Source organism: Pelmatolapia mariae, unplaced genomic scaffold (assembly GCF_036321145.2).
Source record: "Pelmatolapia mariae isolate MD_Pm_ZW unplaced genomic scaffold, Pm_UMD_F_2 NODE_ptg000607l+_length_63923_cov_1, whole genome shotgun sequence".
Classification (NCBI taxonomy): domain Eukaryota; kingdom Metazoa; phylum Chordata; class Actinopteri; order Cichliformes; family Cichlidae; genus Pelmatolapia; species Pelmatolapia mariae.
Window position 1 is genome coordinate 1 of NW_027052290.1, and position 27,979 is coordinate 27,979.

General features: G+C 39.3%; 1 long non-coding RNA gene and 1 pseudogene across 1 annotated transcript; both read left to right on the plus strand.

The window, feature by feature from the left end:
• Window positions 1-710: 710 nt before the first annotated feature.
• LOC134623388 (uncharacterized) lies at window positions 711-2,395 on the plus strand. Its single transcript, XR_010093310.1, has 3 exons — window positions 711-807; window positions 1,355-1,427; window positions 2,331-2,395. It is a non-coding gene; the product is annotated as an uncharacterized LOC134623388 (long non-coding RNA).
• A 240-nt stretch (window positions 2,396-2,635) lies between these two features.
• Window positions 2,636-26,437, plus strand: LOC134623385 (adhesion G protein-coupled receptor F4-like; annotated as a pseudogene).
• Window positions 26,438-27,979: the final 1,542 nt, after the last annotated feature.

Here is a 27,979-nt window from a genome sequence, read left to right on the forward strand (position 1 = left end):
GTATATAGCACTTGTATTCTATTTTTATCTTATTGCATATTTTATTCTATTTTATTCTACTGTATATAGTATTTTATTTTATTCTATTCTGTACAGTTGTATACTGTATTTATTCTTATTTTATTTTATTCTAATTTTTGCTTCATAACTTTTGCACTGTCCACTTCCTGCTGTGACAAAACAAATTTCCCACGTGTGGGACTAATAAAGGTTATCTTATCTTATCTTATCTTATCTTATCTTATTACAATAATCACGTGGTCTGCCTTTGGCAAGAGATCAAAGGCTTAACTCTAGAGAGCTGAAAAAAAACATTTCTCACTACAACATTTATTAGTTTGTCCACTTTAAGAACCATGCTAATTTTATATTATATACACTGGAATTATCCCTGTCACACAACACACACAAATACACGCACACACACTGAACATTTTTATGAGGCAGGCAGTTGCGCTGTGACCTCCTGAAGGAGAATGCTTGATTTGTTAGACAAATATTCATGGAAAGTTGAAAGGCTCAGCACATATGGAGACATGCCATCAATGCAAATGGTCTTTCAAAACCAAAGCCAGAACATCACTATCTGTGAGGGGATGTGTCCCATAACACATCCCCTCCCAACCAAACACATACGCACTACCCTTAACACACACCCTCTGTTCAGTCTAACTCAGTGTTCATGAGCAATTTGCTCACTTACTTTGACTGGAAATCTGATAGGTGTCTGATAGACATGGAGTGTTGTTTGTTAATAGAAGCAAAGTTAATGGGTTAACAATCGTTTTTGTGTAGAGTGCAGCAAAGGTAAGAATGTTTTATTTGTGTATTTCTTTTGATTTTTGCATTTTTTTTAAGGAAAAGATAACAGAAGTGAGCTCTCACTACCACCTGACTGAACTACACTGCCTTTTGTTTTAAATTATTAGTGTTGAAAGCAATTTAAAATAGATATGTATGGAAAGCCTTAACATGTTTACATTTTAACACTGACCCAGTTATAGTGAGGGTTTGGATTTGCCACAGGCTAAATAAGCACTTTTTCCATAAACTAACTAGTTTCTGACATTTCAAATGAAGTCTCATATATTGTAGCCTTTCAGGTTTTATGTTTTAAATGTCTCCAAAACTTTATCCCTAACCTTTTTGGTTCTTAAGATGTTAAATAATCATATTTTAATATGATCTATAAAGTCATAAATCCTGTAAGTTAAACCTTTAAACGTGAATCTCGTTATGTTTCCGCTATAGAAGCCCCCAGCATGCTATGGTTATAATGAGATACATTACCATTCAGTATCACAATATGCTATTCCTATGATAAGAAGCCCTTTAACCACTGTTTTGTTAACAGGAACTTCCCTTCCAGAAGCCAAATAACAGAACTGAAAATACTTTGTGATTTCACTAAGTGGAGCAGAATCACAGTAAGTGAACAAGTAGTGTTTTATATTCATTCAGTTCACTGATTACTTTAGTTTTTTAGTTTACTACATGGTTTGATTTATACATTTACTTTCTGTTTCTGGATTTTAAAAAATGTGTTGTTTAAATCTCCAATATTTGTGAAACGTTATGATTGGTGATCCAAACACACCGGCCGTGTCTTTGACTCAACAAGAAAATGATGTGGGCATAAGCTATACCGCATCACCAGGCTTGTGTACACAGTGTTGCTATCCTACTGTTGGTGTGAACAGGAATGAACAGTGCACTGTTAAAAGAAAAACCACCAACTTGTTGTTTGTATTCATAGCCAACATGCAAAATGATGCAAACAGGTTTTTCCTAGCTAAATACAAGCTTCCTGTACTTTGGAAGGGAAAGCAGATAGCAGCTGATAAGGGTGTTATGGAAGCTAAGGACAAAAATAGTTTAAGGCTCATAGTTAAATATATGGGAGACCCAGTGCTGACACAGTTAATAAAAATACAATAAAACTTTATGACGAGATTTCAATGAGCTCATGTAGGAATAGACACAGGTGAAGTCTTTTACTGCATTTCAGCTCAGTATTTTGGTTTTAAAACCTCTACATGTCCACACTTTTAAATCCAGTGCTTTTACTGGCTTCAGAAAACAGAGTTCTAGCTTAGTGGTTATACTTTCCGACACTTTAAGTTCTGACGCTTTCAGTTGAGTTCCATTTCATTTATAATGACAAGTCACAACAATAGTTGTGAGAGCGTTAATATCCTTACAAATAGGCCCAGTATTTGTTTATGCATCCATGTGCTGTACCTTGGATAAGTTGTGTATTTTATGTATGTTCTTCAGTGAGTGTCTCTCTTCTCAACTTGTCATAACCCTTGTGTGTGTTTTTTGTCCAGGTGATGAAAATGTATTCCAAGGTTTTCATTTTTCTTACCGGAGCTGTGTACATCTACTACCAGGTAGAGAACCCTCTTTGATGGGTTACATTTTTGTATAGGAGTAGAGTTTACCCATCAAGGTTCAAGTTAAATGTAAATAATATTTTTACTATTGTGTGTTATATACTAGTTTAATGTAGAAAATTCAACCTGTTCTATTCCAAATCTCAACTCCACAGTATATTCATATATTCATGTTTATGGAAAGGGATATGATTTGTGTACTTTAATTTGGCTTAACATTGAGTTGTTAGTTTGTCAGAATGATTCATTTTGTGATTTTTCTGGTTTTGACATTGCAGGTCCTTGCACAAGGTAAGCCAGTAAGGTAAAAAGTCAATGTGTTTAAAATGTCTTCAAATAGGCAGCAGGATTAAAAATCCTGGTCATCCCGGGTTTGAAAAAGGTCTAGCAGATTCATTCCAGTGCAACTGTCACCACTTCTGGATTTAGTCAAAGGGGGTTTTCATAGACAAATACACAGTGCTCAAGCCATTTCCTGCCAATGCAAATCTTTGAGAGTCCAAAATGGAGGGAGTTTGTGTTTCAACACTCATTGTTATGTAGCCTACCAATTCATTTCTTTACACACAGAGCTTTGAGACAGGGCTTGAGGCTGATCACACTGATTAAGTTAAGTTTGTTTAAGAATTATTTTCTGGTTATTTCAAGTAATGATAAGAATAAAAATCTACTGTTTACCAGCTCCAGAAATCTGATAATTCGTTAAATTATGTGGTACATTTATTCTATCTTTCAATCACTTCTTTTTAAATAAGTTGCTAATCATACAAAATAATAACATATATCAAATCTTATTCCTGTTTAAGATATCTACAGCGCTGAGATAATGGTGGAGAGTAATGTCACACTGGATGCCCAGACTGTCCTGTCAGCTATCAATTCAACAAACCTCTCACTGACGAGCGGACAAACAGTACAAATCGTAAACACTGAACTGGTAGCAGGTATGATTCTGGACCATTATCTTGAATTTGTTAAGTTTTAACAAAAACATTTAAAATGATGTAATCTAACCTAAAAAAAAAAAAAAGAATCATTATTGTGGCATGAACCTATATTTGCCCATTCTTTCTTGACTACTAAGAACAAATCTTAAGTGAACTGAATTCAGGCACTGATTGCGTAAACATTATCTTAAACATGAAAGAGCTGTAGTAACAATTACTGCAATTTGTCTATGACTGATTTTTTTTTTCTTACAAAAGCCAAAGTTATTGGACTGGACTCTGTGTTAACGAAAACAAAATACTACTGATGGTCATTGTGTTTCTACTAAGCTCATATAAAATTATTAATTTACATTGATGAATAAATATATTTTAAAGTTAGATATGTTTACATTCCGTACTTTGAAAGAATTCAGGTGTCCTTATTTTACAACAGTGTCGTTCAAATCCGAATAATAATGTGCCAATTTAGTTCTGATACACCAGAGTGGCCCTAACTCTCAAAAACAAAACTCAGAAAAATAAAAATGTTTCCTTTTGTTTTTGACTTTTATTTTTTTCTAGAGTGCCTCATTGTTGGAACTGACACCAACTGCAACTGCTCTACAAATTATCTTTGGAGCAATGAAGTGTGCTACAACTACAACTGTTGCAGGGATGCTACTTGCACACAAAATGTATCCTACATCACACCCCTCTGTTCTCCTAAAGTTCAAGGTAGGTCTCCTGATGATGTTTAATTCTTTTTTTCTGTTTTTTTTTTTTCTCATAGTCATTATTGTTGATTATTCTTAGTATTCTGTTGATATAAAATAAGGGTCACTACAACTAGATGTTTTTAGTGTATGACAGTGTTATTATAAATGTTGAAAACACTAAAAGTACTTTTTTGCAAGTAAACAATATTGTTTATTTGCAAATAAATAACAATAATCGACATGTCTTTGGTCAAATTTGCCAACAAAATTGGTGCTGTTTATTGATTCTGGGATTTCTACATATTTGTGTGTCAAGTGTCTTTATTGTTACTATACTGTTTTTAATTTCCAAAATAATGCCATGACAAACAACACCCATGTTAAAAGTAATTAAATAAATAACAACGCAAACACTGAAAGTAATAAAAAAGAAACTACCTGAAAAACTATAACAATTAAAAACTAAATTAAATTTAGATAACTAACTTCGATTCTAAGTGAAACTAAACTGACCTTGAAAAAAATTAAAAAGAAAAAAACAGAACTAAAATCTGCTGAATACAACTACATCATGGTTAGATTTTCCCGTTTGCTTTTCACTCTTATTCTTTTTCCCCATGTTGCTATGTATGCTTGTGTCTGACAACCCAAAAAACTAAGAAATAACTAACTGTAATATTTACAATGAACACAGTTTTCATCAATGGATCAATACAGACTACAGCATGGGATCAAACCAAAAACACAACGGTATGTCTCATCCTCACATTTGCACTATTCTATAACTAAACTATAAATATAAATATGTTTTCCATTGTCAGATAAGACAAACATATCAATGATTTCATGTTTTTTCTTTTCTTAGCTTCAAATTCAATTTCAACAACTGAATGCTATTCAGTATGTGAACGTTACTGGTCCAAGGTATCGTACTTTATAAAGAAGCATGTTATAAAGTCACTGTTTTGTATTTTGTTTGTTTTTTTCAAAACAACACCACTTCTAATCGTGACACCACTTGGTTTATTATAGGTGAGTTTTTTGTGATGACAATGATACTTAAGCAACAAAGGCTATTGCCACTGAATCAGTGTCAGCCAATGTCTTCAGGGCTGTTTCGGAGACATGACCTTCAACGCTGATTGATGCATGGAAACACTGAAACAGTGGCAAATAACTCTTCGTAAAATTCTGACTTATTAACCATTTCAGTAACTCTGCACATAGCTGATGACAAATGCCAAGTGCCGTTCCCTGGCAATAGAAGGGACAGCAATTGAAAACTGCACTACTTGCAATAAATGGAGAACAAAAGGCTTAAAGTGAGAGAAAAAAAGAGAAACCTCAGGATTCCAAAGAGACTAGCCAAATACTTTTTTGGAGACATTGTAATGTTTAATATAATGGAAGTTTGGTGAACAATGGGAATCAAGCATGTACACTTTCAGAGACTGACAAGTATTACCTTTTAGTGCAAAAGATATGCACAGTAGATACAATGTACTGCTTCTAATGTTAAATTTTCTCTGTAACAAGTATTTTTTCCATCATTCTCTACAGAACCATCTCCACTCCATCATCCACTCAATTCATTGCTGACTTTCAGGTAGCCGTCAGTGTCAGAGTGCCAACTGATAAACTTCAAGGAATAGTCACTAATCTTGAAAAGCAACTTTCAGCTATTATACTTGTGGACACTCTAGGTTAGTAAAAATCCATGTTTTACTATTCTTTCATTTGACTATGTAATGATTCTTGTAAGACTCATCATAGCTTGATCTTCTAATCTATGTATCTATTGCTCTGTACCTTATTTGCATTATGGGTATTGTGTGTTTTGGTACATGTTACCCCATATTTCTACACAATAATTGATGTGTGACAAAATAATTGAGCAGTACAGTTCAGAATGTGACTTGCGTTTCCCAACAATGCAATAGTCTTTGCTATTTTGCTTTTACATGTCTAAAATGAGCCTTCCAGCTCCCAAACTTGACACCCAAAATGTTGTTTTCATATACAGTACCATTTCTATGCATACATCTTCAATAATACTTGATTTGTTAATTTTCATTTTCCAAATTTTTCAAATTTAATGACATGCAGGTTGATCTGTATTCATCTATTTCCATAAATTGTTGCCTTTTAAGTAGCTCATCACCCACTTCAGTCCAAACTCTCTGATACCACACTTTTCCAGTTTGTTAAGTAATATATTGTAACTAGTTCTGTCAAAATTAACACATTAACGCAAATTAATTCACCATCATGGTCAACGCGATAGAAATTTTTAACGCAATTAATGCATCTGGAGTGAAGAATGAGTCAAAATCCCTGAATTGTCTCTGTCAACACATTTCGGCAGTTTTTTTAAAGTAGAGTTACCTTCGCACATGTGCAAATGGGCAGTTGATCTGGTAGTGACGGGCAGCTGAACCAATCAACTCAATTTGGAAGATGATAAACGCACAATGGCCCTCTCAATGGGATGCGCTTTACACAGCTTTGGTTCCTCGTTTCAAGGACGTGAAGTGCCTCCCCAAAAGTGACAGAGAGAGAGAGGATAAATGTTTAAAGAGTTTTTTGTTAACATGAATGTTCAAGATGTTCAATAAACATGTTAAGTGCGTATATTTTCCCTTTTTTCTCGAGTCTGTTTGCTCAAACAAAATGAAATGTGAATAATATAGAATTAATCAAAATTAATCCACAGTCATCCTGTGATGAATCTGATTAAACATTTTAATTGTTTGACAGCACTAATATATATTATATATTAGCGTATACTTACCTATTAGTATGTAGGTAAAAAAAGTTAAAAAGTTGTATTTCACAGGAGAGAACCTGTGCTAAAAGATTGAAGAAAACTATTCAAATTCTCTTTGAATTTCAGCATACATTCTTTGTGTTTATTCTGCATTTACTTCATTATATTGCATGAATGTCAGTTACAAGCTTATACATAAAGTTGAAAAAATTTAATTGCAACCAGGCTATTGATCAGGTAATCGCGATTAATTACAGAAGTGAGATTGTGAGATTAATTAGTTTTTTGTATTTTTTTAATCTATTGACAGAACTAATTATGACCAATGGGGTCAAAAGCCTTTAGAGGTCTAGAGGTATTCCAGCTGCACACCTTTAAATGTCTATAAAATGTTTGAGTTCTTCAGTTAATTCCAGTAATGTCAAATATGTTAATCTGTCTTATATGTGGAAAACAGCATAAAACGCTGTGTTATAAAACAAAATGCCCACTTATATTTAGCTATACCAATTTAGCTGAAGTAACATATTTACCTTGCATTAGATTAATGCTGTAGAATAAGTGTTTTGCACTGACTCTGTATCTAATTTTACTTACACGCACATATTAAATTAGAAGACCATATTCCAATAACTTTTCATCAAGACCAGTCACTTTTAGTTTAAATGGTTATTAAAATTATTCTGACTATTCAGTATGAATCAATATGATTCAGTTTATATGTTGTTGGACAGATAAATCTAAAGTGACCTTTTTAGCCTTTTAAGGATTTCTATTTCCATCTATTATCTTGACACAGGAATGGTCATTGTAGAGGCCCCAGGGACTACAGTTTGCTATCAGTCCACGCCACAACTTGCATGCAAACTTGAGGAGGCCACAGGCAGCGCAGGCTGGAATATGACCACACAGAATCAGCGCTTTGAGCTCAACAGTGGCAGTGTGGTCCAGCTGAATCAGACATGTGCCACATCTATCTACCAATCTTGTATTGGTGTTACACTCAATGGGGTGACAGGCATTTGGGAAGGCAAGTGTTTATGCGTTTTGCTTTATTAAAAAAAATAATGAAATTCAGAAATTAAATATATATATACATATATATATATATACATATATATTTCTACTCTTGGCACTGTTCCGATTATTGTCAGTACAACAGAAATTGATCGCACATCTCCTGCCATTTCCTGCATCCATGTGTTTAAGTCCAACCCCCAGTTCAGTTGTAACTGCCATGTGTTCCTTGCAGGCACATATGAGTGTGGATTTACGATTGGTTCAATCAGGCACACAGGCAGGACTTATCTGAGTGTGGCCCTCCTGCCTGATACAATTACCCTGAGTACCATGCCTCTTACTATGAACTGTTCAAAGGATCAGCCAAGTGTAAGCCTCACTGCCAGTGCCATAATCCCAGCAAGCGGTAAGACCTATGACATTTCGTGGAGCTACAATGGTTCGGCAACAAACTATAAAGCCGTACAAAACACAAGTAAGATAAACATACATTTTTATCCTTGAATCTTATTATTCCAACTAAAACTAAAACATCATTTAGTTTTGTTTAATAGATGCCATTAACATAATTCACATTATTCAAAAATGCAAATTTAAAGTAGACCTTACTGCACAAAATCTTCATAGACAAAAAAACCATAACAATTTTAATCTTCTGTTACAGCTTTAGAGGGTTACGTCAACTACACGTTCAGTCCTACCATCCCCTGCACAAAAGGAAGTGGAGTTTATGTTAACATCACTTTTAAAAATGATGTGAATCAAATGAAAAGTGCACAAATAAACATCCCAGCTATCTATGGTATGGATTCTTTAAATTGTTTAATATGTTCACTAAGTTTAAAGAGGACTTATGCTCATTTCCAGCTCCAAATTTTTATTCTACTTGTATGCCAGGGCCTGGTGCAATCCTGTCTGAAAAAAACAGCTCCACTGATGCCACCCTTCATTTAAGCTAACTTTCTTCTGATTGGAAGCCCGATATTCAGCGATATATGACTGAAATGCATAATAGGTCCACTTTAACATGTTTATTGTAAATGTTATTTGTAGTATATTAGCATATGCTCAGCGTTTCGAATTGCATGTGTTAGCAATGACCTATATTGCATCAGCTAATGTCATACATGTAATATATAATATCACTTTTTTAATTTCTTCACTATTTTTTCTTTTTTTAAATTAAGATGGTGTCATAGTTTGTAAACAGATCACACTTAATGAAGATACATGGCCAGAAACCCCAGCTGGAGAAACAGTGATTATTCGAAAATGCCCACTGGGAAGGGTTGGCTATAAGTCCCGGACTTGTATCGGCCCTGCTTGGCAGGACGTGTTCTACAGCTGTGTCAGTGAAGAATTGGACAAAGTTTCAAATGCAGCTCAAGTGAGTGTGTCTATATTTCTCATAGTACTGTATGATATTACAATAAGTTACTGTTTCTGTTTGTTTCTGTATTTTTAGCTTTTGTCATTGCAGTTTAAATACTGCAATGCAAAAGCTTGTAAAATTTCATCTAAGTTTACCTTGATGTTAAAATAAGGCTGGCGAGTACTTGCAGGAGGTTGCTGGCACACACTAGTGTGAAATTGGCGCTAGCAGGTTCCCATGGTTAGCAGTAGTTATCATAATAGATGCACACTTGACTGCAAATACTCATAAGAAATTTACCACTAAGTAGGGAAATTGTGGAAATTATGACGCAAACCAGAAACTGAGAAGCTTTCCCATTTGCATCAACCTGTCACTACAACTCAGAATAAAATTTTGAATGTTCATCATACAATCTGCTGCCAGCTAATCACAAGGAGCTTTTTGTTGCAGATACCACTTTGTGACCAGTTTCACCCAACATTATAAGAAAAGTTTATTAAACTGCTAGTTTGCTAGTTAAAAATCATTTCTACAGGGCATAGCATCTTGAAGTAGTATGGTAATCTTTGGGTAAAGTTTTACATACAGCTCATACAAATTCAAATGTAAAAATATGCCAAGTCATTAAAAGAATGTAAAGTGTCTGTTGTGCCTACTATTGTGAACAATGAAACTGAATTACAAAGATTTGATTTTTTACTTTTTTGCACGCTAATTCTTTTATCTAGGCCTTCCTGAAGGGACTAGGGGCTACCCCAGAGGTGGCCAAGGATATATTTGAAGGGCTAAAAAACAGCTCTGCTTTAGGTTCTGGATCCAGCAACGATATAGCCGACGTTAGCGCCTCGATTGATGTTCTAAATATGATGGCCAAGGCATCAAAAACAACTGTGTTGCAAGACGATATCTTTCCTGTAAGCATGTCTACTTTTTCTGTTATACCTGTATGTTTATGAATTTAAAAGTTCAGGATTCACTTTAAAAGAAGAATTAATCCTCAACATCTAAGGATCTACTTTGTCAGATCTCATGTCTAACTAACAATTTGTCAAGATAGTTTGAGTCACTGGTGTGCACTGAACTTTACAGACAAATAGTAATAACACCACACAGTAAAAATGCCTCACCACAAATGAACTGCATATTACTGACACATTTTACTTAAAATACCAGAAGTAAAAGTACTTATGCTGCAGAAAACATTTCCACCAGCAGCATTATATGGATTAATTTTACAGACGTTTAAAGTTGAGCTCAATTTAAATACTTTAAATTTTGTTTAATCTACAGTAATATGAAAAAAATGCATTTGTAGTAACAGTCCTGTGAGGACTACATATGAATGATGCCAGAAAAACAAGCCCACACCTTTTTTTAAGTATGGCAAAAAAAATATTGAAAGAACTAGAGAGCGAAAATTTCAGAAGAAATTTTAAGTGTGCCTATCTTACTGCCAATGAGTGTAGTTTGCCATTCATACCACCAGAGGGAATAAAACGCAACATGAGTGTAGTTTGCCATTCATACGACTACAGGGAGCAAAACGCACTAGAGCAGCTATTCTCCACCATGAACTATGGTAAAAACAGACACCGCTCGCACCTCACAGATGACAGCTTACAGCAGGGGTAGGCAACCTTTCTGATGATGAGTGCCATCTAAAATTTCCTCAGAAGTCAATTTGCCATATGATTGCATTAGCAATAAATTTAATAACGCTCTATATGAACAGTTACACACTATATAAAACAACTTAACAGAATTATATTTGTTCACAGATGTTGGCAGCTATCAGCGAATAGTTATCAGCTATTTTGAAACAAAAAAAGACTTTTTATCCATAACAGCAAATGAACTGTACAACAGAAAATGCAAATGCTGTTTATGGTCTCCTCACAACAATGATAAGAAAAATAAACTGGGCCAATATGGCATGTTTGTTAATACAGAGATACACATGTTAATGTGATCTCTGGTCTCCCACTCAGAGACACAGGTCTCCGAGTGTCCAGCATTCAGAGGCTACCTGAGGACACTCATGTGAGAGAAAATCTGCTCACACAGATATGCAGAGCCAAATACTGTCAATAAGGCCTCTGCAATGTTCTGAAGACAGTTAAACTTGTCAGGTAGTGATGTCCAGCAGGTGAACATGCAAGCTCCAAGGAACACGCACAGCTGTGGATTCCAGCTGCTTCGATGTTGCATTAACTGGCATTAACTCAGCCAGTTAATGCGAGACAAATCCAGCTGCTCATTAAAGCTTTCTGGTTTGATCAGAAAAGAAAACATTGGTCCATACACCTGAAAGTCCCAAAAACACTTTTTTTAATGCACCTCCTCAGATTAATTCACTGCGTGTCGTGCCCAGGGCTGGACTGGGACAAAAAATCGGCCCAGGCATTTTGACTAGAGACCAGCCCACCAGGTATTAAAGCCATAAAGCCTTTGAATGAAAACAAACGCTGTTGTGACAGTGATGTACAGTCTTGTTGGTATATGTATGATTTCTATACATTTTACATCAGATAAAAACTTTGGTTGTAAGATTCAGATAATTATTTATTAAAAGCGAGACATTTTAAATGAGAATAAGAAAGAAAAGCATTTCTTTGTCCCCTCCTTTTCCCTGTTAATGCCCTACCTGGCCCCCTGGCAAAACTTTGCTAGACCCGCCCCTGCACAGTTACCAGCTGTCAGCTACTTAGAAAAGGATCCTGGTGTTATTCATGTCACCTAAAAGGTAAACCTGTTTCTCCATCACCTGTTCAGCTCTGATGATTCAGTAAGGACATCTCCTGGTTTCATCTTCATGTTTCCCTCTCACCACGAATCCAAACTGATATCATGACCAGCAGCTTTACAGCTGTGGCTCCAGCAAACATCAGCTGATACTAGAAATTAATATTAAATAAATTCTAAGAACAGCTGATCAAGCTTAAACGTGCTGCTGTTGTTTAACGCGACACCATCGGCCCACCGAGCAAATGCCCGGTATGCCCGATGGCCAGTCCAGCTATGGTCGTGCCATCAGCTAACCCTTCGCGTGCCAGCTGTGGCATGCGTGCCTAGGGTTGCCGACCTCTGGCTTACAGTCTTGCGTAAATATGAAGTGACTTCGTACAGCCCCGATTTGCAGACGCTGTGCACAGAGGTTCAGGAACAGAAGTCCCATTGTATGACGGCAGAGCCAACGATGTTTGCATGAACATGCTTTGTAGCATCTCTTTATTGACCACTTTTCACACATGGTTGCTGTACCCACACAGCCAGCTGTAGCTTTTCAACTCACAGCCCGACACACACCAACACAACAACAGAGAGAGCACAGACTTTAAGCCGGCGAGGCATGATTGCAGATGCCGCTCAGGTGTATCTCCCTTTTGTTATATTTTTCAAAATGTGTTCATTACATAAATAAAATTTAATTTTCTCTGTAGCACTTCATGGATTTCATAAGCAACACAATTTAGTTTTTTATACAAAGCATAAAGGTAAAAAAAAACAATAACAGTGGTATTTTCATTTTATATGTAAAAAAGTATTTGCGGCTTCCAGGGTTTTCTTTTCCATGGAAACTGGGTCCAAATGGCTCTTTGGGTGTTAAAGGTTGATGACCCCTGCACTAGAGGGACCCAAATGGAATACAGCTGATTTTCAAGTCAAATCAAAGTAAACTGTATTTTGATCTCTCCTGTATGCAGTGCAGCATACAGAGAGACAAGAGGACGAGGCTGCAGGCACATCACAGCAAAAAAGCTAATAAATAGAAATAAAAGAAGAAAATCAATATATGCTTAAGTCTCAGGGGATCAAGACAAGGTACAATTTAGAATTTACAATTTAAATTTGGAGTGGTTTAAAGTAAACAGTGTAGCAGATTGATATTCTTGGGAGTAAAGAAATGTCCATTAAGCAGCATTCAATTTTGATTTTGATCTCAAAGTCTCAATGTTCTGGAGGGGGGGCAATTTTGCATGCACTTTTTTGTTTTATTTTGTTTTTTGTTTTTACACAGCGTTCTAATTGGCTGTAGACCATTGTCAATTAATCTCATGCATTATCTCCTGTACAGTACAGAATGCGTTCAGCTTGTCAAATTTACATAAATCTTTGATCGCTAGCAGTGTAACTCTGAAGTGCTGTACTGTATGTTTGTAAGTTTTTTCCCCAACAAACATAACAATGTCAACGAAACGTTTTGCACCATCAAAGGCACCCGCAGGTGCCTTTTCAGCGATTTCAACTTCGCCGATTTCTTCGCGATTTCAACTATCGCGGGTAATTTTCGGATCATAACTCCTGGGATAAACGAGGGACCACTGTAAATAAAAGGCAAACGCTTACCTTGGCTGAAGTACAGGCATCAAAGGCTCCTTTGATTGGGGGGGTGTTCTCGCTGGCTTTAATCAGCCAGACCGAGCTCGCTAGCTAGCTGGCTAGCTGTCAGCCGGCTCCGAAAACGTCAGAGCACTATTGTGTGATGTCTTGATAAAACGAGCAGATATTTGAAGTTTACACAGCTACATTCTCACCAGAAAATATCTTAAAAGTTTATTTTGTGACCTAGAAACAGTAATAAGAGCAATATGAAAAGTAAGTGACAGCCGCCATTGTTTGACTCGGCAGGGGCGTGCTATGAATTGTAGGATATGGTGTTTTCCACGAAGCATACACCCTTTCAATTACCGTAACTCCTGAATCATTTGTGCAATCTTAAAAATTCCAATGGTTCCTGAAAGCAGCGACGCTGTGCGCTCCGTTGATATTAGAGTCAATAAGGTAATCCCAAGCTCTGGGAAGACAAGGGGACCACTCCCGGCATACCACTAGAGAGAGCCAACACCACAAATGAAGTTTGAAATTCGTTTCAATGGGACCAAAAGATGGAGCCAACACACCACAAATGAAGCTCGCCATTCATTTCAATGGGCCAAAAGTTGCATTAAAATATTAATATTTGAAAAAACATTCAACAAACAAAGGAATGTCTTTGATCATACAGTTTGAACCAAGATATACAAATTTTAAGTACAATAATGGCAACATTTAACAATTTGACTCTAACACCATGGAAAAAGACTTTCGGACTGCCTCAAAGAGATTCTGGCAAACCGTCAGGTGACTCAGGAGGGGAAAGCAGTGTTCTACCTGCACTGTGTATAGTGCGGGTGGAGTGCTGCAGGCTTCGACTGAGAAAATTGTTGGGCGGTGGAAGGAATACTTCGAGGACCTCCTCAATCCCATTGGCATGTTTTCCGTGGTGGAAGCAGAGTCTGGGGACAAAGGGGATGACCCGCCAATCTCTGCGGGTGAGGTCACTGAGGCAGGTAAAGAACTCCTTGGTGGCAGAGCCCCTGGGGTGGACGAGTTCTGCCCCGAGTTCCTGAAGGCTCTGGATGTTGTAGGGCTGTCTTGGTTGTCACGCTTCTACAATGTTGCGTGGAGATCAGGGGCAGTACCTCTGGTCTGGCAGACCATGGTGGTGGTCCTCATCTTTAAGAAAGGGGACCGGAAGGTGTGTTCCAACTACAGGGGAATCACACTCCTCAGCCTCCCTGGGAAAGTCCATACCAGGCTGCTGGAGAGCAGAGCCCATCTGTTAGTCGAACCTCAGATGCAGGGGGAACAATGTGGTTTTCGTCCTGGTCGTGGAACACTGGATCAGCTCTTTATCCTCTCAAGGATACTTGAGGGTGCATAGGAGTTTGCCCAACCAGTCTACATGTGCTTTGTGGACTTGGAGAAGGCATTCAACCATGTCCCTCGGGGGGGTCCTGTAGGGGGTACTCCGGGAGTATGGGGTGTCTGGCCCATTGCTATGGGCCATTCAGTCCTTATACAACTGTTGCAAGAGCGTGGTCTGCATAGCTGGCAATAAGTTGGAGTCGTTCCTGGTGGGTGATGGGCTCTGCCAGGGCTGCCCTTTGTCACCGATTCTGTTTATAATTTTTATGGACAGAATTTCTAGGCGTAGCCAAGTGGTGGAAGGCTTTCACTTGGGTGGTCTCAGGATCTCATCTCTGCTATTTGCAGATGATGTTGTTCTGTTGGCCTTCAGCTCGCGTTGGAACGGTTCGCAGCCGAGTGTGAAGCGGTGGGAATGAGAGTCAGCACCTCCAAATCTGAGGCCATGGTCCTCAGCCGGCAAAGGGTGGAGTGCCCACTCTGGGTCGGGGACAAGTTCCTGCCCCAAGTGGAGGAGTTTAAGTCTAAGTCTTGTTCACGAGTGACGGGAGAAGTGAGCAGGAAATCGACAGACCGATTGGTGCAGCGGCCGCAGCGGTGCGGATGCTGTACCCTCAATTTACCGGTCGATCTACGTCCCTACCCTCACCTATGGTCACGAGCTGTGGGTAGTGACCGAAAGAACGAGATCGCGGATACAAGCGGCGGAAATGGGCTTCCTCCAAAGGGTGGGTGGCCTGTCCCTTAGAGATAGGGTGAGAAGTTTGGCCATTCGGGAGGGGCTCAGAGTAGAGCCACCGCTCCTCCACATTGAAAGGAGCCAGTTGAGGTGGTTCGGGCGTCTGACAAGGATGCCTCCTGGGCGAAGTTTTCCCAGGCATGTCCCACTGAGAGGAGGCCCCGGGGCAGACCCAGGACACACTGGAGAGATTATATCTCTCGGCTGGCCTGGGAACACCTTGGTGTTCCCCCAGACAAGCTGGAGGAGGTGGCTGGGGAGAGGGAGATCTGGGCTTCTCTGCTTGGGCTGCTGCCCCGGCGACCTGGCCCCGGATAAGCGGAAGAAAATGGATAGATGGATGGAAGGCCAGTGGACACTCTTTCAATGATGAGGATGTACACATCCTGGACAGGGAGGAACGCTGGTTTGAGCGGGGAGTTAAGGAGGCCATTTATGTGAAAAGGAAAAGACCATCTCTGAATCAAGGAGGGGGCCTAAGGGTACATCTGTCACCATCTTACAATGCTGTGATTGGAGCCATTCCCCAACTCTCTGTGAATGGTACTCATGGCCACTGATCAGTGGTTGATGATCAGTGGTCATTAGAATTTGCATAATCATGATGAAGGATCTGACCTCCCAGCCCATTGTTCCTTCAGTGGTGCTGGTTTCAGTCATTATCCAAATGTAGTGTTTATAAGATTGGGGAAACCTGCAGTCAGCTAAGACTGAATAAGTCACTTGGATGAGTGACAAAATGTTTCTCCCACTGAAAATGCTACATCCAGATGAATGGAATCAACTTTTGGAGATTTACTTACCTGGATGATATAGCATGCACAGCTCAAAGTTTTTAAAACATGTTTAGCACCATCTGGTGTCAGTACAGAACATTACATCACCAGGTTGGTTGTGGTCAGTAGACTTACATTATTTTATGTTAGCTAACTAGTAAGAACTAATATGTAGAACCACTAACTCAGAAAACTAGGTTGTTTAAACTAGAAATAAGTCTAAGGGGGTCATTTTCGTGCTGGCACTTGGTCCAACAGTGAGTTTTATGTTAAACCCAAGGACATACTGTTCATTTTCACTCTTCATTTTTTAAGTAGTAAGTGGTTCTTTGTTCTTTGGCTAGCTGCACTGACACAGGAAAACCCAGCTGTTAGCTGTAATGCCCAGTTTTGTAAAGCTCTTTATGAATGTGGACAGCATGCAGTAGAGTCTGAATCAGGTGACAGGTTATTCACCAAATCAACAAGCAGAAACCGATTTTTCCCTGCCACGTTGAGTGTAGCAAGGAGCACAATCAGCTGATGCAATAAGCAGAGGCTCTGAAATTTACTCAACGTAAGACAATAAGAAGTAGCTCTTTGGAGGATGTTTGTACTAGCTGTTTTTACAAAGCTAACTGAGCCTTGTGCAATATTAATGTAATAATAAAATAATAGTAGTGGATGGGAATACAAACTTTAGTCTGATTTGTAAGTCTAATTGTACTCAGCTTGAATCAGAAGGGAAAAAAAAGGAAAATAAAAAATATAGCTCTATTTTCTGTTGCCTACATTGTAGAGGGAGACTTTGCCTCTAAACAGGAAAATGAGCACACTTAAGCCTTAAAGTGGATTCAGCAGGTGGGGGAACCCTACAATCAGTTGTAGTGGCTCAGTGTGAGTAAAAGACTCACAATAATTTCTGTTGAGAGCGCCACTAAATTGTCTTTGTGTATGGGCTGTGATCAGCTGACCTGGTGCTCTTTGTAGATTTACACAACTGAATTCAACATGATTTCAGCAGGTGTCTAATGAATTGTCCTTGCTGATTTTCATCCTCAACATTGTGATGGAATATTAATCTCTCCTACACTTAATGTAAGCGACCATTAGCACTGTGTAGCCACTGTGCTAATCGCAGTACAGCAAACTAACCTGTTTCTTCCTTTCCTGTCCTGTCTTTTTTTATCTTTCTCCATCTCTGTGTCAGGTTAGCTCTCCTTCTTTTCTCTCCCCGTGATATACAGCAGCTGGACCTTTAGCTGCAAATCACTGTGCATCAAACTGCACACAAACAGTTTGTTTGCTGATGTTTGTTTAAGCTGATAGAAATGCTGTATTTGAAATTAACTGCCACTTTAAAAAAGTCACTCCCTTTATGCTCGCTCCCCTTTTGTAAGACTAGCTAGATGCTGAAGTACCTTACAACTTATGGAAAAAAAAATCACAGGTTGAATTCAACCCCTCACTATGGCAAACGTCATCTATTTTTATGCGACATCCTTTGGTGATTATGGTACAGACAGGACTGCCTTCCATGTGTTACTGTTTAGGCTCAAATTATTTTCACATTTAAAGGCTTGCAGCTACTTTTGCGCTAAACAAAAAAGTAATGAGCCTGTTTTGAAAATGTAAGGAGTCAAAAGGTTTTTTTTTAAGTAGGAATTAAACCTAAAAAGTAGTCAGAAAATAAAATTACTCAAGTACCTGAAAATTCTACAGAAACCAAGTATTTATACTTCCCACCTCAGGTGTAAGAAAACAAAAAAAGCAGAGGCTCTGAGGAAGAGATTCAATTCAATTCAATTCAATTTTATTTATATAGCGCCAAATCACAACAAAAGTCGCCTCAAGGCGCTTTATATTGTACAGTAGATAGCACAATAATAAATACAGAGAAAAACCCAACAATCATATCATATGACCCCCTATGAGCAAGCACTTTGGCGACAGTGGGAAGGAAAAACTCCCTTTTAACAGGAAGAAACCTCCGGCAGAACCAGGCTCAGGGAGGGGCGGCCATCTGCTGCGACCGGTTGGGGTGAAAGAAGGAAAACAGGATGAAAGACATGCTGTGGAAGAGAGACAGAGATTAATAACAGATATGATTCGATGCAGAGAGGTCTATTAACACATAGTGAGTGAGAAAGTGACTGGAAAGGAAAAACTCAATGCATCATGGGAATCCCCGGCAGCCTACGTCTATTGCAGCATAACTAAGGGAGGATTCAGGGTCACCTGGTCCAGCCCTAACTATATGCTTTAGCAAAAAGGAAAGTTTTAAGCCTAACCTTGAAAGTAGAGATAGTGTCTGTCTCCTGAATCCAAACTGGAAGCTGGTTCCACAGAAGAGGGGCTGAAAACTGAAGGCTCTCCCTCCCATTCTACTTTTAAATACTCTAGGAACAACAAGTAAGCCTGCAGAGCGAGAGCGAAGTGCTCTAATAGGGTGATATTGGTACTACAAGGTCATTAAGATAAGATGGGGCCTGATTATTTAAGACCTTGTATGTGAGGAGCAGGATTTTGAATTCAATTCTGGATTTAACAGGAAGCCAATGAAGGGAAGCCAAAACAGGAGAAATATGCTCTCTCTTTCTAGTCCCTGTCAGTACTCTTGCTGCAGCATTTTGGATTAACTGAAGACTTTTCAGGGAGTTTTTAGGACATCCTGATAATAATGAGTTACAGTAGTCCAGCCTGGAAGTAATGAAGGCATGAACTAGTTTTTCAGCGTCACTCTGAGACAGGATATTTCTAATTTTAGAGATGTTGCGCAAATGGAAGAAAGCAGTCTTACATATTTGTTTAATATGTGCCTTGAAGGACATGTCCTGGTCAAAAATGACTCCAAGGTTCCTCACAGCATTACTGGAGGCCAAGGTAATGCCATCCAGAGTAAGGATCTGCTTAGATACCATATTTCTAAGATTTTCAGGGCCGAGTACAATAACCTCAGTTTTATCTGAATTAAGAAGCAGGAAGTTAGCGGCCATCCAGGTCTTTATGTCTTTAAGACATTCCTGCAGTTTAACTAATTGTGTGTGTGTTACCTGGCTTCATGGATAGATAGAGCTGCGTATCATCTGCATAGCAGTGAAAATTTATGCTATGTCTTCTAATGATGCTACCTAGGGGAAGCATGTATAATGTAAATAGAATTGGTCCTAGCACTGAACCCTGTGGAACTCCATAATTAACCTCAGCATGTGAAGAAGACTCTCCATTTACTTGAACAAATTGGAGTCTATTAGATGCCACACTTTTTTGAAAACTTTTTCCTCACATCATTTCATTGACTGAACTTTATTTTAGAAGTGAGGAAATGACAAGCCCAAATGTAAGTGAAGGAGACTTTTAACATCAAGATTTTTGTCCCCCCGTGGAAGTTCTGATGCATATTAGAATTTTCGTTCACATTTCGGTAAGAAAAATAATTATGTGTGTGGTGTACCTATCTAGTAACCTCTTATGTAGTAAACTCTTTGATTGTGTTTGGAAAAGAGAGAATATTTTATTGGCTGATGACATTTTGTAAGCATTTCCTTTGCCAGCTGATTGCATACCTCGTAGTCAAAGGAGTTTGCAAAGAAAAGCGTCTGGACTTCTTAAAGTTGCTTGAAGACGTTTCACCTCTCATCCGAGAAGCTTCTTCAGTTCTAAGGTCAAATGGCCGAGAGTCCCAGATTTAAACCCTGTGGGAGTATCCCCCCAAAGAGGGACAAAGGACCCCCTGGTGATCCTCTAATCACATGAGCCAAGGTGTGAAAGCGGGTGTGGGACCTAATCAGCCAGGGTTTTCGGGTGAGCTCATTGTGAAACCTGGCCCCACCTTGTCATTCGAATTCCTGAGGTCAGATGGCCCAGGATGTGAGTGGGCATTAAGGCGTCTGGGGAGGGAACTCAAAACTGGATTATAGATGGCAGACAGTTGGTGTCGTAAACCACCGCCTCTGTTCAAAGATGGTCGCTCACAGTGGACATAGATGGCCTCTTTCACTCCTCTTTCAAACCATCTGTCCTCTCTGTCCAAAATGTGAACATTGGCATCCTCGAAAGAGTGACCTTTATCCTTAAGATGCAGATGGACTGCTGAGTCTTGTCCTGTGGAGGTGGCTCTTCTATGTTGTGCCATGCGCTTGTGAAGTGGCTGTTTGGTCTCTCCAGTGTAGAGGTCTGGGCATTCCTCGCTGCACTGTACAGCATACACCACGTTTTTAAGTCTGTGTTTTGGAGTTTTGTCTTTCGGGTGAACAGTTTCTGTCTGAGTGTGTTGCTGGGTCTGAAGTACACTGGGATGTCGTGCTTGGAGAAAACTCTCCTGAGTTTCTCTGATACACCGGCTACATAGGGGATGACAACGTTGTTGCGTCTGTCTTTCTTATCCTCCCTCGCTGGTGTCTGATCTTCTTTTCTGTGCCTCTTAGCTGACTTTATGAACGCCCAGTTAGGATAACCGCATGTTTTGAGTGCTTCCTTTACGTGTGTGTGTTCCTTCTTTTCTCCCTCAGGCTTAGAGGGAACATGTTCTGCCCGGTGGTGTAGGGTCCTGATTACTCCAAGTTTGTGTTCCAGAGGGTGATGGGAGTCAAAGAGGAGGTACTGGTCCGTGTGTGTGGGCTTCCGGTAAACTTCGATGTTGAGGTTGCCATTCTCTTCAATGTGCACAGCGCAGTCCAGGAAAGGCAAACAGTTATCCTTTGTGTCTTCCCTGGTGAACTTGATGTTTTTATCCACGGCGTTAATGTGCGCAGTGAAGGATTCCACTTCTTGTGTCTTGATTTTGACCCAGGTGTCATCTACATATCTGTACCACTGGCTGGGTACTCTTCCTTTGAAAGAGCCTTCCTTTCCACTTCCTCCATGTAAAGGTTGGCTACAATAGGTGACACGGGGGAGCCCATGGCACAGCCATGTTTTTGTCTGTAGAAGCCTTCGTTGTATTTGAAGTATGTTGTGGTGAGGCAGAGGTCTAACAGTGTGCAGATCTGATCGGGTGTGAAGTTGGTCCTGTCTTCCAAGGAGCTGTCTTCTTGTAGGCGTTTTCTGACAGTCTCCACAGCCTCCGTGGTGGGTATGCAAGTGAAGAGAGAGACTACATCAAAGGACACCATGGTTTCATCTGGATCCAGGGTAAGTTTCTGGACCTTGTCGGTGAAGTCGGTGGAGTTCTTGATGTGGTGTGGGGTGTTCCCCACCAGAGGTGCAAGGATGCCTAACTGTTTGCCTTTCCTGGACTGCGCTGTGCACATTGAAGAGAATGGCAACCTCAACATCGAAGTTTACCGGAAGCCCACACACACGGACCAGTACGTCCTCTTTGACTCCCATCACCCTCTGGAACACAAACTTGGAGTAATCAGGACCCTACACCACCGGGCAGAACATGTTCCCTCTAAGCCTGAGGGAAAAAAGAAGGAACACACACACGTAAAGGAAGCACTCAAAACATGCGGTTATCCTAACTGGGCGTTCATAAAGTCAGCAAAGAGGCACAGAAAAGAAGATCAGACACCAGCGAGGGAGGATATGAAAGACAGACGCAACAACGTTGTCATCCCCTATGTAGCCGGTGTATCAGAGAAACTCAGGAGAGTTTTCTCCAAGCACGACATCCCCGTGTACTTCAGACCCAGCAACACACTCAGACAGAAACTGGTTCACCCGAAAGACAAAACTCCAAAACACAGACTTAACAACGTGGTGTATGCTGTACAGTGCAGCAAGGAATGCCCAGACCTCTACATCGGAGAGACCAAACAGCCACTTCACAAGCGCATGGCACAACATAGAAGAGCCACCTCCACAGGACAAGACTCAGCAGTCCATCTGCATCTAAAGGTCAAAGGTCACTCTTTCGAGGATGCCAACGTTCACATTTTGGACAGAGAGGACAGATGGTTTGAAAAGAGGAGTGAAAGAGGCCATCTATGTCCACTGTGAGTGACCATCTTTGAACAGAGGCGGTGGTTTACGACACCAACTGTCTGCCATCTATAATCCAGTTTTGAGTTCCCTCCCCAGACGCCTTAACGCCCACTCACATCCTGGGCCATCGGACCTCAGGAATTCACATGACAAGGTGGGGCCAGGTTTCACAATGAGCTCACCCGAAACCCTGGCCTGATTAGGTCCCACACCCGCTTTCACACCTTGGCTCATGTGATTAGAGGATCACCAGGGGGTCCTTTGTCCCTCTTTGGGGGGACACTCCCACAGGGTTTAAATCTGGGACTCTCGGCCATTTGACCTTAGAACTGAAGAAGCTTCTCGGATGAGAGGTGAAACGTCTTCAAGCAACTTAAAGAAGTCCAGACACTTTTCTTTACAAACTCCTTTGACTACGATGACCTGGATGACTGAGAACCTTCACAGACCGATTACATACTTCCGTACACCCAGCCAGGAAAAGCTGGCATGTCAGACTTTAACTTGTTGCTTTGGTGATTCAGACAAATTCTGCTCCCCGTTGCTTCACAGATCTATGTCTGTTTTTGAGAGCAGGGCTCTATGGTGTAAATTAGCCTTTATACATGTAGTGTTTCTCTTCCACTTTAAATTTCAACAACAGACACCAGCACTTGAAGATCACTGACTGTACACCCAAGCAGATTACGCCTGAATAGGGGGTCCTAGCATCAACTGGGAAAGTGTGAAAAGTCACTGTTCAGTCAAACTAATTTTTTTTTTTTTTTTTACTGTCTTTCAGGATTTTGTTAGTGCAGCAAGCAATATGTTGAATGGCACCTGGAGTGGGGTAAATGACACAGTTCGTTATAACATGTCATCAAACTACCTAAATTCTGTGGAAGGTCTAGTGAAGAACATTCAGGTCAACCAGAGCAACGGAGTCAACAGTACAAATCTAGACCTTACATTCTGTCGAAGCAATAACTGTAATGTGTCTGTGTTTGACATTGGTGTGAATATGAACAAGACCAAACGGAATACTGAAAACTGTAGCTGTGAAAAATCTAATGAGTAAATTAAATAACAGCTTTAATGGCACACAACCTAAACCTACCGACCTCATATTATCAGCCACACTGGACAATAAAAGTGATTCAACTATACGAATTAGACTGGACTTCCCCAGTGGGAAAACCAACCCCCACTCAACCTCACTGTGTCTTCTGGAACACCACAGGGAATAAATGGTCAGATGAAGGATGCAATATCAGCATTTCTGATGAAAACCACACAATATGTGAGTGCAACCACCTAACTGCATTCTCTGTCCTAATGTCCAAGGGTGATGGAGGAAAAAAAGATCCTATCCTTGAACTTATTTCAAATATTGGCCTTGGTGTGTCCATTTGCTCCTTGGTGATCTTTCTCATCATTGAATCTCTTGTGTGGTCAGCTGTGGTCAAGACTAACCTTTCTCATTTTCGGCACACAGCTATAGTGAACATTGCCACATTCCTCTTGCTCGCAAATTGCAGTTTCTTGGCTTCTAGCAATCCCGAGACTCTAAGTGACAGCTGGTGTCTAGTTCTGACCATATGCAAACACCTGTTTTACTTGGCTATGTTCTGCTGGATGCTGTGCCTGAGCATCATGCTTGTCCACCAGCTCATCTTTGTCTTCAGCCCACTGAGGAAAAGAGTTTTCATGTTCCTCTCCAGCATTTTAGGGTATGTTTGCCCAATCCTAATGGTGGGATCCCAGCTATGTGTACTACAAATACACCAACCAGAACTACTACAACAGCACAACATGCTGGCTAGTTTACGTAAGACTCTTGGTTGGCTCCATGCATGCTTTTCTCCTGCCTGTGGGAACCATTGTTTTGGCAAATCTCTTTTCCATGGTTGTTGTCATCGTTACACTGATGAAGACCTCAGTCCCTGACAGCAGCAAGGCTGATGACAAGGAAACGGCAAAAGGCATCCTCAAAGTGGTGATTGTTCTAACACCTGTCTTTGGAGTGACATGGATCGTTGGCTTCATTCAACTCATCATGTCTGATAGCCCCATGTTTAACGTTATCACCTACATTTTCACCATCCTTAATACCTTCCAGGTAATTTGAATGCACAGTTAGCACATACCAAGCAAATTTAGGTAATAATTATTTCAAAAAATGTATTTGATGATCTAAAACATTCACAAATATGAAAAAGAAAATCAACAATGGACAAATCTCCATTTCACTCTATTTTAAAAATTATAATTGTCTTTTTTTATAATTCTTTTTCTTTAAAAGTTATCTTTTTTTGCTTTTCATTGTTGATGAGTTGTAGAAGTAACATATTTTAAAACATTGATTATTTCATTGTTTAAAAGTAAAAATAAACCCATGTATTACAGTTGAGTTAATTATCAATATACAAGTTTCTGATGATGATCAGAAAGCGTCACTCAATGGAAATAGGGATGCACAGATCTAACTTTCCAATTGGCATATAATTCCCTTAAACTCTTGTCTCTGCTGATAAAAACTGCAAACCTGATTAAAAAGGAAAACCATCGTGTCTTTTTAGACATGTTATGTATTTTTTTCTCTCTTCCAGGGTTTTTTTATTTTGATCACAGGGTGTTTTGCAGAGCAGAAGGTAGGTTTAATCATTTTAGCAGAACAGATATCACTCTAGATATATTTATCAAAAAACAAATATTTGATGGTTAGAAGAAAGTGTTTAGTGTTTGCCATGTACCAAAATGTAAACAATTTGTCTACATTGTTACTATCAGGTCAGAGAGGAACTGTTCAAGCTCATAACGGTAAGCACAACAATAAGATACAGAATTGCCTGATAAAGTGTTAGAAACATGGTTGATAATACTTCTGGTCTCTTCCCTCAGGGAAAATCAAAAGGAAATGACAGCACAAAGAAATTCACTTCAACTACTTACACAAAAGACCACTAAAGATGCAGGTCAGTTCTATCTATTGTCCTTAACAATATTCCTTTAATAATGCCAAATTTCTATCTTGAAACTTGGTAGCCCACTGAACTGATCAATCCTGAGTGATGAGAGATCCTTCAGTAACTAAACTCACATTTTCAGGGTTATATCTATTAACTGTTGATGCCTGCTGTAAACCACCACACAAATACAAGTTGTTTTGTGTTTACAAAGCAATCTATAACAAGGCAGAGTAGCAGGTGGAATGAGTACTCAGGTGGAATGGCATAGGTTGTGTAACATCAACATACTAGCATGCTTAAAATGAAAACGTTGGTGTTTAGCAGATATCATGTTTACCATTACAGTTTACTGAGCTACCATGCTAACTAATTTACACAGTTGCATTAAAAACTATGTGCAGCTAAGGGATAAGGTAATTACGAATAATTGCAACAATTTAGCCAAGAAAGAAATTTTAATTTTTGCCTGGATTATGTTGGATGATAAACAGTTCATAGATTGCCAAAGTTATGAACCCTGATTATTTGCTTTATCTACAGTGTGGAAAAGACACGTTTCTCAAGGTTTTGCTTTTTTTAAGCAGCGGAAATTGACATTTTGATTTCTGGATAACCCAAACTGCAAATAGCAGCCTTTCAAGAATGAGTTATTAAACCGTGGTCACACTGAACCTGTTGAAACAATATAAATACTTTTGTTTTCTGCTGGTTTTGTGATCTTAATTTGAATGTTGTGCTGTTTTTCACATGCTCTCGTGTCAAACACTTATAGTACCCATATGGTCAACATTAATTACTTTTTCACTGCATGGAAGCAGAAATGATCTTTTGTGAATTAAAGTTGAATCTTAAAAGTTTTATTTTTTTGCTTTTCAGACTGTGAATCCTGAACTAACAACTCACCTGTCCAACTACCCCTCTACAGGAAAATACAGTTTGCATTAAGTTAGTATGTAGTTGATTGACATTTACAGTGGGTTGTTTAAGGAGATTTAACTAAATGTTGTTTATAACCATCTCGTTATCTATCCGGTCTTTAAGTCTGACGTCACTAGCCGTGTCTGGGCTCAAACTCCGCTACAGGTCCCTAAGTCAAACAATCACTGTGGCATCACTGAGAGTTGAAAAACTGTCCAAAGTCTTACATCTACCAGATGTAACAATTGAGTTTATCATCCAGGCATCCATGAAAACAGAATTTATGACATTTAACGCAGTTAGAAATTAGCAGGAAACTAGCTTGCTAGCTTCCATCTAAATACAATATAGCATGTCCTGACTGAGGGATTTTGGAAACAAATTCAAACGTACAGCTCTGCTATCACTTCCAACATAAATGAAGACAGAAAACTAAACAGCAGTGACGTTTGTAGGGTTACTGAAGTTGGGCTAGCTCGTATATAATGATGTGCTACGTGACCGCTAGCAACACAGCTATGTGAGCATAATATAAACACGCTAACCCTTTCTCCACTCAATAAAAGTTAACGTGAGGATTCTTGGTGGTCAGGAACAAATGTAATCGCATGGCAGGTTGCTGTAAACGGACCAAACTTCACTCAGGAGAACAACTGAGATAATCCATCCACAATACGAGGTTAGTCATTAATATACTGCTGCATGGGCTGGGCTGTAGTTACATCGTAAGGTTTTAAAAACTGAGCTTAAATAAATGATTAGCGGTAATAAAAGCCGAGGGAGGTCAACAGTGATCACTGACTGTTTTTAGGAGCTTTTTGAGATTAAATAGAAGAGAATATAAAACATTAAACATGTTAACAACACAAAAGCCATATTAAACACAGACTGCTTACGCCCGGAAGCAGGATTCGTCACGTCATCACCTAAAGACCGGATAGTTATATGTAGTTTTCCTAAAAAGCAATGGAACCCCTGTCTAGTTATTATTTATGACCCATTAGAAGTGTATGACAGTGTCTTTATCTCCAGAGACCCTGCCTTCCTTATTTATTCTCATTTTGCCATGTAACTGACATTTCTTGGCTGTAACACATATACAGGACAATAACAGCAAACAGGACGAAGAATGCACTTCAGCTGCATTGACAGACAGTGTAAAACATGGAGGTACCTGCCAGATGTAAAAGTGAGGCTTGTCTTATACTTTTGTTTGCAGTCATTACTAAATGACGTCCTTGACATAAATGACAACCTGAATGGTGAGTGTTAGGGTTTCAGTGACTCGTTTCCAGTCATAGGGAATAAACCTTTAAGTAAATCTTGGAAATCTAGGTCATTCTTCTTGCCAGAAAAGAGACTTTCCCATGATATCTACATCAGCACAAGTTTCATGGTCAGTTCTACCCTTCACTCTTCACATCAGGTTTCAGATCACTAAAATGCCACTCAAAAGAATTATCTTGAAGCTTCAAATGAGATTTCAGAAACCAGTGGGTAACACTGAACATCTTTTATACTGTCTTTGGCTGAAGTAAATCTGGTAGTGAGTTTGAAAATTGTGTTTGCTAGCAATAACCAACAACTGTAGCATACTATACCTTTAAACAGAGCATTGTTGTCAATGATTAGTGCTAAGGTTCCGATGATATTTGTACATGACACATAGTACTTCTAGCACTAATTGCCATTATTCTTAGCTAAGGTTGGTAGATTTTGTCAGTTATCTTCGTAGATGCAAAAATCATTTGTTTTCTTCCATTCCAAGTAAAATTAAAGATAACTAACTGTGTACATCTT